This window comes from Mirounga leonina, unplaced genomic scaffold, assembly GCF_011800145.1.
Source record: "Mirounga leonina isolate KUSES-001 unplaced genomic scaffold, KU_Mleo_1.0 Mir_418, whole genome shotgun sequence".
In the NCBI taxonomy this organism is placed as follows: Eukaryota; Metazoa; Chordata; class Mammalia; order Carnivora; family Phocidae; genus Mirounga; species Mirounga leonina.
The window spans coordinates 10,807,686-10,826,012 of NW_023270739.1; positions in this window are offsets into that span (position 1 = coordinate 10,807,686).

The window sequence follows — 18,327 nt, forward strand, 5'->3', positions numbered from 1 at the left end:
CTGCCAGCAACATGTGTTTCCCTAGCTGCTTAACAAAGCTGTCCTGCTTTCTATATACAACATGGATACTTTCTGACTGGCGTGGCATTCAGCCTGAGACAGATTTCCCACTGGCATTGACAAGACAAAAACACTAACATTTGGACAGTGTTTTAAAACTTATAAATAGAAATATTTTTATTTGATCCTCACAGCAAATATGTGAAGTATTGGAATCAGTCTATTTTTTTTTTTAAGTAGGCTCCATGCTGGGCATATGCATCCCTATGTTTATTGCAGCATTATTTATAATAGGCAAGTTATGGGAGCAGCCCAGGTGTCCATCAATAGATGAGTGGATAAAAATCTGGTCTATATATACACAATGGAATATTATTCAACTATAAAAAAGAACTGTCATGCAACAACATAGATGGACCTAGAGGATATTATGCTAAGTGAAATAAGTCAGTCTTATTTGGGGCTTGAACTCATGACTCATGATGCCGAGATCAAAAGCCAGATACTTAAATGACGGAGCCACCCAGGTGTCCCAATAAGCAGTCTCTCTTAACGAGGAGAAATCTAATACACCCAGGGAAGGACCTACAGAGTGAAGACTTCAACCCTAGTCATTTGGCCTAAGGTCTGATGATTTTCTCCATCACACCATGCTGCCTTCAGCTACACTTGGCCGTCTATACTACTCCAACCTCTAGAATCCCCAGTAGTCTATTAAAATTGGACAGTGTCTCTGTACCATTGATCTTAGATTAGAGAGGAGTTGAGAATGATGCAACTATGTTTACGTCTTAATTTCCAGGGTTCAAATGTAAAGTTGGGGAAAGATGTATACTTGAGTCGGCTAATTCTAAACAAGGTTGTTGACTGCATACAATGTGTTAGATCTGTGCTGTCTCTGGCCACGTGTGATTTTTGAGCAGTTGATACTAATGGGCTAATGTCACTGAGGAACTAAATTTTTAATATTATTTAATTTGTATTACTTTAAATTTTAATTCTAAAATGGAAACAATGTAAAATACTTCCTATTAAACACAGCTTTGTTTTGGTAAAAGAAGGCTTCACTTTAGCTTTTGCATTGCATAAGACAGTACTGTTGTATAGTGATGTATCGGGTGCATGGACTGTTTCCACTAATACAGATAAACACATCACTGATCTAGTTAAAGTTGATGTTTCTAGAAAAAAAAAAGGGGGTTTTTTCTATACATGCAAATAATGTGTTTCTTAGAATATTCTATGCTGACAACTCCAGCTACTGTGATAACTATGTGTATTTTAATTGATAATTAAATTGAAATACTTGCTACTATTTTAATTATAATACCATGAGATTTTTTTAATATAAAAAGTATGGACAAATTTTAAAATTTCAAAACAAAAATCTCCTGATACAGAATTAAGTGGAAATGCAGAAGCTAATACTATGATCAGAATAGAAAAGAATATAAGAGATTGGAAGAAAATTTTAAAATGAATGGCAACTGCAGTTTATTGCAGCAGAATAAAACAAAGAAGCTCTCTGTTTTGTTAATAAAAAACAGTAGACAATATTAGGAACATTTACAGCAGTATGGTTAATTTGATAAGATGTTTCTTCTCAATAGTCAAAATATAATTGACTAAATTAGTCACCTAATATCAGAATCAAGCATTAATCAAAAAATTTTAAAGATTTTTAACAGAATTTGAGCTTGTAATTCTGGCCAGCTATACAAGACAAATTCTTTTTTTTTTTAAGATTTATTTATTTGAGAGAGAGAGAGAGAAAGCGGGGGGGAGGGGCAGAGAGCAAGGAAGATAATCTCAAGCAGACTCCCCAGAGTACAGGGCTTGATATCATGACCCTGAGATCATGACCCGAGCTGAAACCAAGAGTTGGACCAACTTAACCAACTGATCCACCCAGGCGCCTCATATACAAGACAAATTCTTACACATACCTACACAGAACCATTTTTTGATAGATAGTAAAATGAATTATTATTGCACTTATGAAAAAATGTTTAGAAAATTATGAGGAAAATACTAAAAACGGAACTTTACGGAAGTGGAAGATCTTCAATTAACACACCACTTGCCCTCAAACTGTAAGACCTTTCTAACAATATCAAAGATCAATTAATCCCAATTTGAAAAATTTCAAGTATTTTTTTCAGCTTTCAATGAGTAGGTAAATATAAGAGATACTGCCTAATTAATACCATGGTACATGTCTCAAATTTACAATAAATGTTGTCAATACATAACTTAAAATATGGACCTTGTAGCACAGTTATTTTAAAATCATTATATTTGTCAAAGGAGAATTTTACGTAGGTGTAAAAAAAAAAGTTCCTATCATGATGGATGATGCTCTAGCTAAGTTAGATTTAAAAAATAATTTTGGGGCGCCTGGGTGGCTCAGTTGGTTAAGCCACTGCCTTCGGCTCAGGTCATGATCCTGGAGTCCCGGGATCGAGTCCCGCATCGGGCTCCCGGCTCGGCGGGGAGTCTGCTTCTCCCTCTGACCCTCCCCCCTCTCATGCTCTCTGTCTCTCATTCTCTCTTACACAAAATAAAATAAAATCTTAAAAAAATATAAAATAAAATAATACAAGCATATAATACAAAACTCAAAAGGCACAAAAGACGATAACTAAGTCTTCACCTTTCCCCCTACTTCTCTGTCACTTAATAACCCTCCCTAGAGGGCACCTAAGTGGCTCAGTTGGTTAAGCGACTGCCTTCGGCTCAGGTCATGATCCTGGAGTCCCTGGATCGAGTCCCGCATCGGGCTCCCTGCTCGGCAAGGAGCCTGCTTCTCCCTCTAACCCTCCCCCCTCTCATGCTCTCTCTATCTCATTCTCTCTCTCAAATAAATAAGTAAAATCTTTAAAAAATAAAATAAAATAAAAATAAAAAATAATTCTGATTTTTTGGTATTTGGACAACAGACTGAGACTTCATTTTTTTCACTCTATGATATATATTGAAAATATTTGGACTAAGCTTCTGAAGCATACTCTGTGAAAAGTGTCATGTTTGCAGTTGTTAAAATTCTTTAGTATATATATGTAAATGTTGTGAAGCATTGCCAGTTTACAGATCTGTTGAACAAAACAGAAGAGCAATGAAGTCAGTGATCTGTTGGGAATTTTTGCCAGTACTTATCAGTTGAGCTGTTTTGTAAAAATTTACTGTATTGTTAACTCTATTTTTTTTAAGATCTTATTTATTTATTTATTTGTCAGAGAGCGAGAGAGAGCACAAGCAGGGGGTGTGACAGGCAGAGGGAGAAGCAGGCTCTCTGCTGAGCAGGGAGCCCAATGCTGGACTCGATCCCAGGACCCTGGGATCATGACCTGAGCTGAAGGCAGACACTCAACTGACTGAGCCACCCAGGTGTCCCTGTATTGTTAACTCTAATTCAAGATTTTCTTGAAACAAAATTGAGTAAGTCAAAGACAAAAAATGTTAGTGTGATAAAATATGGTACAAAAGAACAGGCTAAATCTGAAGTGTTGTGGAAAAGAAAAGCTTATTTGTGACCCAGCAAAACCAGCGTGAGAATTCGCTGAAATTAAAAATTCCATTACACAGAACAATAATAATAATTTTATGCCTTTTTCTAATGGGAATCAATATGCAGAAAATTGTCAGTGCAATTAACAAAATTATATACTTTGGCTGCAAAAATGACAAGAGAAATTTGAAGGGTTTTTTTTTTTTTTTTGGTTACTGGTAAATTTAGAACTCCTTTTCAATTTACACAATATCTTTTGAACCTAATGCTAACACTGAGTTGACAGAAGAGTTGGTGAATCTATTGTGGACATGGTTTTGAAATGGACATGTTTTAGCTTGAAAGTCAAATTAATTGTTCTAAAAATGATGAGCCACTTCTGTCAATGTGGATTTGAATATTAAAGGAAAATGATATATTTTTAAAAGATTTATTTATTTGTTTGAGAGAGAGAGAGAGAATGCGAGCAGGGGAGGGCAGAGGGAAAGGGAGAGACAATCCTAAAGCAGCTAGCTCCCCACTGAGCACAGAGCCTTATGTGGGGCCTGATCCTAGGACCCTGAGATCATGACCTGAGCTGAAATCAAGAGCCAGACCATTAACCAACTGAACCACCCAGGCACCCTGGAAAATGATATTTTTGTATTTATTTCAGTTTTTAGAAAACTTTTAAGTATGTTTGGAACAGTTTGAGCATGTGGTTATACTTTTCTGAGAATAAATTCTGTAAAATCTAAACATAGATCAAGTAATTCTGATGAAAATTTAGTTTCTGCATTGACATGGCTGTAAGCACAAAATACTCACCAGATTTTGAAGACTTAATGTGATAAACAGAATGTGAAATAGCTCGATGATTATTTTCTACACCAATTATGTGTTGAGATGGTAATGTTTTGAATATATTGGTTAAAGTAAAACACATTATGAAAATGAATTTCATCTGTTTCTTTCTACTTTTTAATGTGGCTACTCGTAAATTTTAAATTACATATGTGGCTTGCATTATATTTCGATTGGACAGTTCTGAGTGAGGCAAAGAGGATACAGAGGTGAATAAGACCTAGCTCCTTCCCTCAAAAAGAAAAGGAAGCAGAGACATCTCATGGTAAAACAGAAGTTAAGGGATAGCACCCAAAAGAGTGGAAGAAGTAACAGGGAGAGCACCTAACTTAGATTGAGGAAAACAAGGAAGACTTCTTGGAGGAGGTGATAACTGGATATGACCTTTCAAAGAGGACTAGGGATTCTATAAATGAGAAAAAATAAAAATGGCTTTCCAATGGAGTAGTTATTATTGGCAAAGGCCTGAAGGGGTAAAATAGTACACTCATGTGGGGAATGAAAAGCAAGATGGCTTCTGAGGGTATAAAATGTGAGAATGGTATGGCCAGAGATCAGACTAGAGAGGTCAGTTGGATCATCATGGGTGTAGTACAGCATGCTTGGATTGGGACTTATTTTGTAGGTGATGGTACACTCTGCCAGTAAACTCTATAAACTCTACTTCCCGATTTTTCTTTCCTAATCTGTTTCGCTGGGGAGAGTGAGTGCACTGTTCATTTTCACTGGTTGGTTGAACGGTGTCAGGGGCAGGGACCTTTCCTGAGAGATGAACTCTTACAGGGCAGCTGGATTCAGGTCACTAGATTCAGGCTTTCCTCATATAACATACTTCTAACTCACACAGCTGATGTATTTCAGAGCCTGAAGCCTTGACATTTCAGCATTTACTTATTCCATGGATCATTGTCTGACATAATGTTATATACTTGTGCGTGTTTCAGATTTCCCCACTGGAATGTAAGTTTCATGAGGCAGAGACTCTGTCTTGTTCATGACTGTATCCCTAGCACTTGTAACAGAGCCTTTCATACAGTAGGTATTCAGTAAACAGGTTTGAATATACAGCACATTAGATAAGATAGTGGCACCTACTGGCAACATGTAGTATTGCAACCTAGCTCTACTGCTGTCTGCAGATACTCGTGTAAGACACTGAAGAAGCCCAACTCCACCAACAGGGCGTCATTATTTCTGAATGATGCTGACTTAACTGGCTCAAAAAATTAACTACAGCAAGTGGAAAGTCAAGGGAGGAAACTGTATGCCTAGAAAAATGAGGCAGCCTAATGTCATGGAAGAAAAAGACTTTAGACTCAGACTGACATAGGTTTCACCTCTCAGCTCAGACTTTTTTACTTGCTGTGTGCAAAGAAACTCACGTCGCTGAGCTCAATTTCTTCATCCTGAAAAATGGGCGATAAAAACAATGGTGTTTTCACATTGGAAATAACATATTTCGAGTGTGTTCTATAAAGGATAGCTAGTATTAGTTTCAATAGAAGGCTGTGAGAGGGAAGAGAATGGAGTGAATGGTTCGCTTGTCTGTTGCCAAGTATTCCACCTTCATTTTGGTCTGGGAGGATCCTTCCAATCATTCTCTTGCACTCGGCTTTTCAGAAAAGGTAGTTTCCTTGCTCATCGCAGTATAGGCCATTTCCTGGCCCTGTATGATGGGTGAGTGAATAAGGAGATGCATAGATTGCTCAGGCTGCTGAGACCAGAAACGTCTCTCAGGAGGTTTTACAAGCACTAGAAATCAATATCTATTGTCAAGCAGCTTCAAAGTGGATTATCTTGAAATGAATGGTCATGCCTTCTTTTTTAGGTCACCATCCTCCTCTTGTTCAAAGGATTGGCTGTAATACATTAGGTTCCTAATTATGAACCATGATGCTCAGCAAATGGCTTTTTGGAGCAGAATACTAAACCCCTGGAAAAGTCTTGGAGCAGGTCTTCTGACATCCACACAGATAGAGCCTATGTGGACAGAGCTGGTGCTGCCTTAATTGGTAGGGGTGTAGGGCTTCTATTTCACTGCTGGGAGTAATAAACACTGACATTATAATCAGTGTGGCAGTAAAGAAATGGAAACAGAATCTGAGCTGCTTTGCTATTCAACCAGAGCCAGTTAAAAAGGACATGGATACTGCCTCAGCTGGTTGAAAATACAGACCCTTCACCTAATAGTAAAAATACTCTTGGTAGAATGAAACTGGACCCTACATCTAATAATAGTAATAGCTCTGTAGTGAAGCCAGCCTTGATTCAAATTCTTTGTCCTTTACTATCTGTTTAGCCTACAACATGTTGCTTAGCCTCCCCAATACTTGGTTTTGTCATTTATCAAATAAGACTTTGAAAAATATGTTAAATAAATAAGTTATCACAACTGGCAAAGTTTCTGGCACAGAGAAAGCTTGCAAACAATGTCAGTTTCTTTCTCCCTTCTCTTTCCCTACGTACTGTTCTTTTTTTTTTTTTTTAAGATTTTATTTATTTATTTGAGAGAGAGAGTGAGAGAGAGAAAGAGCACAAGAGGGGGGAGCGGGAGAGGGAGAAGCAGACTCCCTGCCGAGCAGGGAGCCCGATGCGGGACTCGATCCCGGGACTCCAGGATCATGACCTGAGCCGAAGGCAGTCGCTTAACCAACTGAGCCACCCAGGCGCCCCACCCTACGTACTGTTCAAAAAGTCTTTATATTTTCCACAAGTTCCCAACCTGTGGCTTGGATGGACATGACAGTTGGGAGCTGTGAAGCTCCTGATATTATATGTAAAATGTTCTATGAGTGTTGTCTTTTCTGGTGAGCATGTCTATGGTTTTCAGCAGATTCCCAAGGGGGTTTTTAACCCAAAAACAAGGTTTAAAAATCACTGGCCTGCGGCATCTGGTGGCTCAGTCAGTTAGGCATCTGCCTTCGGCTCAGGTCATGATCCCGGGGTCCTGGGATCGAGCCCTGCGTCAGGCTCTCGGCTTGGCAGGGCGTCTTCCTCTCCCTCTCCCTCTGCTGCTCCCCTTGCTTGTGTTCCCTCTCTCTCTCTCTCTCTCTCTCTAACAAATGAATAAAATCTTTAAACAAACAAATTTCACACTAAGCCATGAGTGCCTTAGGGGCAGAGACTACATCTTAATAATCTTAGCATCCTTGGTATCTGACATAGCACCTGGCACAAAATAAAGGCTAATTTATTGTTACTGAATTGATGTGCAAAGATTTGAAAACCATGAGTACATAGAAGACAGTAGACATACCAACACAGACTCTGGAGTCAGACTGCTTAGCTTCAAATATCAGCCATCAATTTTCATAACTCACAGGTATGACCAAGGGAATTTTTCTCTTTTTTTGTGCCTCAGTTTGTGCATCTATACAATGGGGATAATAATAGTACAAACCTCCATGGGTCACTGCATGGATTAAATGAAATGATGTAGCAAAGAACTTAGCCTGGGTCCTAGAACATGGTAAGTTAATGAATGTATGCTCAATAAATGTTAGTTCCTTCTGCTTGAGCATCCTGGTACATTTCACACTGAAGGTGCATTATAGCTACGCCTATCACTGACTAATGAGAAAATAGCTCAGACGAATAAGGCTAAATGATGACAACTTGGCAGACTAAGAGGGTAAGCCAATCTATCAGTAAAGCTGCTGTACTCTAGTAATTTAGTGCATGCCCAACAGCAATCAGCACATGCTTAACATTTTCCCATTCAGATGGATGGAGGTTGAGCAGTCAAAAATGGGGGGAAAAAATAACCCTGAGAAAATTGATTATACCATTACCAGTTATCTTCTGGGACCATAATAACGTAGCTTTCATTATTTCTTTTATATGCCAGTCTCTTACTGCAAATTGAAAATAGTACATGCAATTCAGGTATCTCTGAAAAGAAGCCTGGCTTTGAAAAGAAATGGAAACAAAACAATGGTGTATAAGCACATCCATCCTGATTGGACATGAACAACAATTTATTATATTCAGAGTGTATGAGGAATTTCAGGTGAAGAATGTTCAGTATTCAAGTTTAGGCTATTAACCCAATAAACACAAAATGATCATTAAAATTATTTTAATAACTGGATTAGAGATGAAGACAGTAAACTGAAAAGCATAACATGTCCTTATCTCTGTGTCAATATTCACAGTTAAAATATACACAGCACGTGTTTAGGATCTACATGCTAACTGTGATTACTGGAAAAGGAATGGAAAAAATACCCCTTCCTTTCCTATCCCCTCAAGGAAAAAGACAGAAATGTTAGAAATTCATCATGTTTTCTGTGCGGCTATTATAGCTGAATATTGAAGGAAGATTTTCAATGTAAAAATCCTCTTTGAGCCTGCAAACTCTCTTTGAGCCACCACCTTCTCATCTACAGAAAATGCTGCTTCTAAGACCAGACTGATCTCCATATCACCAACTTGGGGAATCAAAAATATTGAGGAATGGTGAAGTGTTGTGTTTAAGGGTCCAGATTTTGGATCTAGATAGCCTAGGTTCAAATCTTAGTTTTATTTTTTTTAAGATTTATTTATTTATTTTAGAGAGAGAGAGTGAGCAGGGGGAGGGGCAAAGGGAGAGAAACTCAAGCAGACTCCATGCTGAGCATGGACCCTGACGAGGGGCTCGATCCCAGGACCCTGAGATCATAACCTGAGCCAAAACCAAGAGTCAGACGCTTAACTGACTGAGCCACCCTGGCACCCCCAAATCTTAGTTTTAAAACTCTATGTGACCCTGGGAAGTTACCTAGGCTCTCTGTCTATGAGATTCCTCACTTTATAATGGAGATATAATAGTAGCACCTAGATTATGATACTGTTGTAAGGAATTAGTAAATTAACATGTCTCTTACATAATAACCTCCCAATAAATTTTAATCATTATTATGCATCTTGAATATATTATTCATAAATATCCTTAACAAAAGGCATGGAAAGAAAAAGTATAATAATAATAATGCATAGTACTTTCAATGTTGCAGGTTCAGTTTTGGGCAGTTTTTGTATGTTAACTCTTTTGATCCTCATAATAACTCTTTGAGGTAATCTTATCAGTTGGAGGTGAAATGACTTGTCCAGGGTCACACAGCTCGTGAGTAGCACACCAGGGTGTGAACCCTGACAGTCTGATTTTAGAGCTCTTCTAAATCTCCTAAGCATTAACCCTATATTCACTTCTTTTGAGCACTTGCCTGAATGCATTCACCATTCACTCAAAAAATATTCACTGAGAATCTACTCTGGGCTAAGTACCAACCCACTTTGGGATATATTACTAAATAATGAGAGACACAGGGTCTTTCCTTCACCAATATTTAATATATTTAATACATATTTCTATAGATGAACTGTTTCTTTTAAGCTTGTCCATGTTCATTTTGTTCATAGGGATAAATACTATTTTCCAGGTATATAGCTCTTTATGAAGTCTAAACATTTGGTTTTGTTTCTTTTACCTTTCCCCTACCAGCTGGAAGTCCACCTTTGGAAACCTAATGTCTTGTACAATTCAGCACCAGGGACAGCAGACAAAGACTATTAGCATTAGGAAGATACATGAAGTTTTCCTCTCAGAATTCATGAAGATTTGATACTTCAGCACCCCCCCCCCCCACACACACACACAGAAAGATCTGAGGAAGAATCCTAGATTTACCAAACACAAGTCCCTGGAACAGAAAGGGAAATGTGCATCCATAAGGCCATACATGGGAAGCCAAGAACTAAGTTCCTAGAACTAGTCTAGTTACAATTAATCTCAAGTGAGCTGTCATCACCAAGCAGAAATGTGTATATATTCAGTGACATGGATGTGGCATACGGTGACAATTCCTTAAATAGGAATTGAGGAAGAAGTCAAGTACTCTGGTTTAAGCTCCAGAGGAATCCTTTTTCAGTCAGTTAGGAAGATTCATTTCCTAATATTGTTATCTATTATCTCCTATTCCCTGTATACTTCCTAATATATTTGAAAGCATGGATGGAAAGAAGTTTCAAGGTTCATTAGAGGAGAAACAGATCCAAGTTACTACTGACCCTGCTCAGACACTGCATTTCTTTGACATCATTGAGTACATTAGAATTCTTTCTGGCCTATCCATGTTTATTAGATTTGATGCTGCCTAATTCTGACGTCCCAAAGGAAGGTGACTCACTCCCAGTAAGTGTGTTATCAGTTTCTAAGGACATGTCTAATCTGGATGACATCATCTTGTCTGGAAGATACATTTTAGGTGGATAGTTCCCAGAGCTCATGAAAGAAAAACTTTCCATTTGCTGTGCTTCACTAATCTCATTCCATTAAAGCAGCTATGAGAGGCTGAAAGGGAAAAGAATGTGATTCTGTGAAGGAATATAGAATTATAGATTTAATCACTCAAGACTACATTTATTATAATAGTCAGTGCCAAGCTCTTCAAGGAGTTCCTATTGCTATAAATAAGGATCACCCTAAATCTTTCTCCTCCGAGATCCTTTCAACAATTGCTCAAGTCCTAGCATGTAATCATGGAAAGTTACTGAAGTCCTCTGAGTCCCGGTCACCTCTTCTGTATAATGAGGACTGTTTGACTTGTGATTCCTCACTGGGGCCCTGTGAGGAATAATGAGATAATTTGCCACCACAAATTATAAAACAGTGGCAAGCAGAAGCAGAGGAAATGGGCACAGGTGACTGACTCACCTAAGGGGGCTGACATACAGTTTTTTAAGAAAAAGAATGAAGGAAATCCCCCTGAAGACTGGCATAAGGATTTTCCTTGTTACTGCCAATAAATTTCTTCAGCTACCCAAATGTTAAAAAGCCATGAGATTTGAAGTAAGAACTGGCCTCAAACCTCATCTCTAGCACAGAATAGCTACTACACCTCCCTTCTTCCCCAACTTTTACTTCTTCAGGCTACAAAAAAAATAATTACTTCGCTGGAATATAGTTATCACTATATATTGGTAAAGAATCCAGCTAGGGGCACCTGGCTGGTTCAGCTGGTATAGCATGCAATTCTTGATTTGAGGGTTGTGAGTCTGAGCCCCACATTGGGTATAGAGATTACTTAAAAATAAAATCTTTAAAAAATAATAATAATAATAAAAGCATCCAGCTAGTTACTTGGATTAAAAGGTGGATAATAGTGCAGGCTCTAGCAGTGATTTCGCTTAAATTCTGATGCTACCACTCACAAACTGAGTGACTTTGGGTGTTTCTTAATCTCTCTGAGCCTGGTACTCATCAGTAAATTGGGGATAATATCAAAACCATCTCATGAGGATGTTATGAGATTAAAAATGCTAATAGGTATAAAGCACTGAGAACAGTATCTGACACATAAGAAGGACTCAATAAATGTCACAATATAGAGAACATACCAACCAGACACACAGTAGCCCAGGCCCTTCAGGTTGGTACCCCCTTTATTTACTTCCCAGACAGAAGACTAAAGACAGAGGATCTTTACTCCTCTGTAGATCTGCTTATTATGAAACCATATCTTATTTTTCATTTATTCATTTTTTTAAGGCCATTCTTTGCACAACTGATGACAACTGTGATCATGATTATGGGGGGGGTGTTAAATCAAAGATATTTTACTCTACATCTCAATGATGAATGAAGGAGTGAATTCTGTGGAAGTAAAGGAGAAGTGGAGAAGGGTCTAAGTAAAGGAGTAGGAGAACCAGGCTATAAAGAAAAGCGAAGAAGGCATGAAACAAAGCTTTGTGCTCTTCTCCTAACATTTACAAATGTTAACCTAGACATCTGTTGATTCAGCCAGCTTGCCATGACTTCCTGCTGACATGAGTCCAGAGCATAGAAACATAATAGGAATCACTAGAATGAGCAGATAATGGACCTGGAAGAACTTACCATGAGAAGGAGAGAGAGATGTAGGAAGGAAACTTCTAGTTAGTTCAGACAGGCGGTCTGAATGCCCTCATGCTACTGTGAGAGGATTATAGGAATACCACAGGAATATTATTACAGTGGCTGTCTACAGGACTGTGATCTATAGTGCAGATGATACCCCCAAACACACACATGAAGGACATAAGATTTATTAGTGTGTCCATGTTCCCAGCCTCCATATCCTCTATGTCACCCCCATTAAGACAATTTTTCTTATTTATTCAGCAATTGGTAAAGTTTTAGCCTGCTATTCCAGTTATGAGGGTTTTATGACACAAGGTCAGAAGAATAGGAAGAATGTGAATGGACAGACAGGCCTGGAGATCCAAAAGAAAGGAAAAGAGAAAACACAACAATAAAAGCTGCAGGGTTGGAGTGTTGGAGTCTGAGGGATTTCATGAGGATGGGTTCTGTAGCACCCATGGGGGTGACAGAACAGAGAGGATTAAAGGGGATTTTAGAGTCGTTCTAAGTTGTAACATGGACTCCTTTTATTGGATTTCAAGAGGGCCAAGGAGAGTTTAAAATTCCTTTAAAATTCCTTTTGAATGCTAGATTGGACTTTTACAAATAGGACTTTATTTAGAGGCTGACCCAGGGTCCAGTAATCAGGGTTATGCACATGCACACTGATGTATAGAACTTTACTCCCATTCACTAAAGACATGGATTGGGACACACAAGCCCCTTTATTGTATCAAAGGCAAACCATTTTGCTCTTCTAAAGAATTGTTGGTGAAGGAAAATGAGAAAATATGACAAGTTTTATTTACACTTTGGGAATAAAGTTTAAAGGGAATAAAACAAAATCCTCAATCTTTTCTTGAGCAGATGTAGGAGGCATTTCACTACCACCTCTAATCCCTATGGGGAAGAAAAGCCAATCAATAGATGACCTGTTTAAATTGGATGGGAGCTGACATGATGCTCACATCATCAGGGAAATTAACAAATCTAAGAATAGGAAATGTGTATCTCTTGAGACAGCTGCAGGAAAAATTGTTCAGAAATGTCTGTGCTGGGGACTCACAGGGAGTGCAGCTGGAACGGGAACCAGCCCTGGGGTTTCCTAAACCAGTGTTTGACAGCCAGCACTGGAAACAGTCTCCCTTGGCATGAGCAGGGCCCAAGAATTGATGAAAAAGGATTTGGGGCTATGCGCTGTGGTCTGGGGTGTGTGACACTGGGCTGGGACTTAGAGCTGGGACAGAGAGGGAGAGTCAGAGTGGGCTTCCTGAGAGGATGAGGTTGTGCCAGGCTGGGAAGTGGTCCTTCACCCACTAAATGTTCGCCCAGCACCAGCCAGTCAGACTACACATCAGAATCTCCAGGGACTAACTTTAGAAGTACATATCCCCTCACTTTACCTGTGGAGACCCAGATTCAGGACATCTCGGATGAGGCCTGGGCATGACTCTTTCCCAAGCTTACACTTAATTCTGGTGAAGCTTATTCACACGCCAGAATTTCAGAACTGCCAGTTGAGGCAATCACAACTATTCCCTTTCTAACCAGACCATTAAGGCAATGATTCCACTTGTCACAAACTAGTCAATTAGGGACTTTTTTTTTTTTTCATTTCCATAGTAAACTCTCTTCAGGACAAAATGAAGAAAAGTCTCATAACCTCTCTTAAACGACCATGTGATCTTCTTTTCCTCCTTCTCCTCTCCTCCTCCTTCTTCCCTTCCTCTCCCCATCCTCTTCCTCCTCCTTCTTCCCCTCCTCCCCCATCTTCATTATCCTTCTTCTTTTTAATTTCACACCAAACGCAAAACAGAGCTTTAGTGTATACCCAACCCACAGCAAAACAGAAATGGGCTTTGCCACATAGCTGTCTTCAAGCAGCTCTTGAGAGACAATCTTGTAGACTCAGGAATGAATGAGGGAGTCATGAGCATTGGGGAGGAGTGCTGAGAGGTGGGAACAAGAAGCAAACATCTCACTCAGTGTTAAGCAGAGATGGTTCCCATTAGGATTTGTGCTATAAAGGCCCCGTAGCACTCCAAGCTCAATTCAGAGGATTCTAGCAGGATTGAGAAAGGTGGGGTGGTGGCTCAGGCGCAGTGAGACCAGGGGCTTCAAGGCCCCAAGTGGCAAGAGTCAGGAACAGCCAGGGTATGAAGGCTGGGGCCTTGATGTCAGTTGGCAGATTAAAGACGCATTATCTGTGATTGACTTCTGTGATTGACTGTGATTGCTTCTCAAATACCAGCCCCTGGACATCAGAAGTAGCCAAGGAACTAGTTTAAAATACAGATTCCCAGGCCCCACCCCATTTGTGATCCTTGCTGCTGTCTGTCTTATTTATGGCACTCACTCACGCTCACTAGTCTAACTGCCTGAGAACAGGAACAGCATCTGACTTGCTCAGCCCCAGTGTCTAGTACGAAATCCATTCATTCAAAAACAATATCCATTCATTCAAAAAAGTGCAGTAAGTGCTTACTTTCTGCCAAGCTGAGCTAGGCACTAGGACACAATGATTAATAACTATGCTCCCTATATCAAGTCTGGGGGAGGGGGAGACAGGCCAGGGGTCACTAAGTCACATCAACATGACAAGTGTTTAAACAATATACATAGACATTTCTTACCTTCTAAATCCACCCCACACAGGAGCCAGGGAGATAATCCTGATCCAGCCATGATATTGCTCCTATGACTCCTCTTCCCAAAGAGGGTCTAGAGGTTCCCTGCAGATAGATGTCTAGAAAAAAAGTTTCCATGGTCAAATAACTGTGGAAGACTCTGGGATAAATTAAACAAAATGAATCAAGTTTCTTTAATGCAAGATTTGTCAGAAACTATATGATACCAACGAGCTTTGTAAATCTCCAAAAGGGAGGGTGGGGGGAGGTAAGTAAAAGGAGGGGGAGGAGTAGTAATAGGAGTAGTATTCAGCATCTTCTCATTCTTATTTGACTGTGGCACTTTGGGGGCACATCTTAAATAATTAGCGCTTAGAGAACAGACTTTGGAAAATTCTGGTTGATCACAACCTGCCCAACGTTCATATTATGCATCATAGGGTCCCCCATGATCTCCTACCCAAGCCTCTGCTTCCCACTCAGGTTCTTGCACCTTAACAAAACCAAACTCCTTACTTCCCAGCCTTTGCTCACGTTGCCTGCCCCCCAACACACACACACACACACACACATTCTTCAAGCATTGGAACATCCTCCAACACACAGAGAAATTGCCTGAAGATGATACATGTCCTTGAAAAGTCAGTCCAGACATCAGCTCCACCAGAAGCTTCTGCTGTTCAGGTGCTTCTTCTGTATGTGCTCAGAGTAGTCTTTCACAATTCCCACATAGCACTCTGTGAGCCATATTATCATGGTCCTGCTAGACCATGAGCTTGTGGAGGGAAGGAGTCTTTATCTCTGCTCTGCTACACTAGAGTTTCTCAACCTCGGCACACTTGACATTGGGACTAGATAAGGCTTTGTTGTGAGAGGCTGTCATGTGCATGGTAGGATGTTTAGCAGCATCCCACTAGATGCCAGTTGCCCTACCATCACCTTACCCACCCCTGCCCACCACAAGATGCAAGAACCAAAGATGTCTCCAGACATTGTCCGATATTTCCTGGGGGAACAAAACCATCCCTAGCTGAGAATCACTGTCCTATATCAGTGCCTGGCATTCATTGAACAAATATTTATTGAACATGTACTATTTTATTTGTCAGGCCCTGTGCCGGGCACAGGAAATACAACAGGGAACAAAACACTTGTCCCTGCCTTTAAGCTGCAGGAATCGAGAAGCAAACAGACATGATTATGAATGTAATAATAACCATAGTTCTATGAAGGTTGAGAGACACTTGTGTATTTTGTTCATTTTTATATCTCCCAGCTCCTAGGACAGTACCTGGCACATCCTAAGAGCTCAATAAATATTTGTTGATGAATCATATTAGTTAAAATTTACAGAGCACTTCTCATGTGCCAGAAACTCTTCTAAATACTTTATGTATATTAAATTAATTTAGCTCCATAAAAAACCTATGAGGTTCTTTTATTATACTCATCTAGAGATAAGCAAACTAAAGCATAAAAATTTTAAGTGACCCGGCAATGATCATGTAGTGAGTGTAAGGCAGAGACAAGACTTGAACTCAGGCAGCCTGGTTCCAGAGTCCAAGCTCAGGTGCCCCACATGTGATTACCAAGGATGACCAACACTGGCGGAACCTTCCTTTGGACTGGCATAACAACAACACAATAAGTTATTTCTTTTATCTCGTCCTTAGCACCATTTTATTCGAGAAAACTTAAAGCACAGGAAGGTTAAGTAACCTGAATTCTCCCAAAAATGGTAAGTGCCTGAGCTGACTTTTGTGCCCCATCTGACTGTGGGGACCTGTGCCCTTAACCACCATGTTATACTGCCCCAAATATGGAAGCATAATAAATAACTGCTAGATGACTGAATGAGGAATGGTCTACATGCTTTCTGCACCCCCCGCCCCCCACCACCAAGCAGAGCGCCTAATACATCAACGGTGCCCCACACATGATTTTTTTAAATGATGGCAATGGGGTGCCTGGGTGGCTCAGTTGGTTAAGCGACTGCCTTCGGCTCGGGTCATGATCCTGGAGTCCCGGGATCGAGTCCCGCATCGGGCTCCCCACTCAGCGGGGCGTCTGCTTCTCCCTCTGACCCTCCTCGCTCTCATGCTCTCTGTCTCTCATTCTCTCTCTCGCAAATAAACGACATCTTAAAAAAATAAATAAAATAAAATAAAATGATAGCAGTGAAGTACAAGGAATGGGACACTCAGTTAGGGATCAGATCTGACTTATCCTCCTGATTCTGCCTTTGAGTTGCTGTGTGACCTTGAAGACTTCATTCCCCCCACAACCAGGTCCTCATTTAGCTCTCTAAAATGGGAGGTTTTGGATTTCCTGAGTGAACCCAGAGAGCCCTCTTTCCATCACTGAGGCCAACCAGGTAAAGCTCCTCCCCTGACTGTCCTGATTGGTTTGCTCACCTCCTGATGCAGGTGCTGTTTTGGTTGCCTGGTAACACAGTGATGGAGACTTGCCAGTTCCCAGAGGAGAAGTGAATGAATGAGCAGAGATATTCACACTAGGAGCCGTGGCCACAGCCAGAGCAGCACCTTGCAGATTTCATAACTCCACCTGTCTGGAATGGGCTTTTCATCTAATGCTGATATAGCAGCTTAATGGGGAATCTGGAGGTGGCAAAAATCCTATGCACAACCCTACCTGCCCATAAAGAAGTGACTCTATCACAAAAATCACAAGCACAGAAGTGTGTTTTAGTATCGATAATAAAAGATCTCCTTCTGCTCTCTTCCATGTAAAAGACTACTCTTTCCTGTGTTCCATCCTGCCTTTCAATCCAGGTTCTGGATTACTGGGCAGGTCGTACAAATTGGAATTGATCCCCATGATCACTCTGGAATTGATCCCCATGAACTGAAGTTCAACAGATAGGGAAACCTTTAAAAGAGTTAAGAGCAATGTTTCTGAAATAATGTAGACCTGGGTTCAGTTCTTGGCTTTGCCACTTACAAACTGTGCAACTTTGAATTAGTTTCTTAGCTTCTCTGAGCCTTAGTTTCTCCATCTGTAAATCGGGGATATTAACACCTATCTCACAGTGTCACTGAAAGAACTAAGGAAGATAATAGAGGCTGAAGCACTAGCCCAGATGCTGGTGCATATGTGCACAATTTTTATCATTATTGTTATTGTTTAGGGTCACACGCCATTTAAATGATAAAACTGGGATTTGAATACTGGTCTCTAGTAATGCCAAGGCCAACTTTTGTCATCATTTCCTTCCTTCTTTGAAAGGAAAAGCCATAAGCATGCGTTCTTTCAACAAATACGAGCCACTATGTGAAGGTGTTGAAAATGATACTAACTCTTACACAGCAGTTTTGAGACCAAGCGGTGCTTTTGCACGTATCCTCTCACTTAATATGATGGTCATTTCTCTGATGTCTGGATGGAGATCATTCTGGAGAAAGCAATTGTCTGCCTCTGGAAATTAAACTCCACTCTTCTCCCAGGAGCTC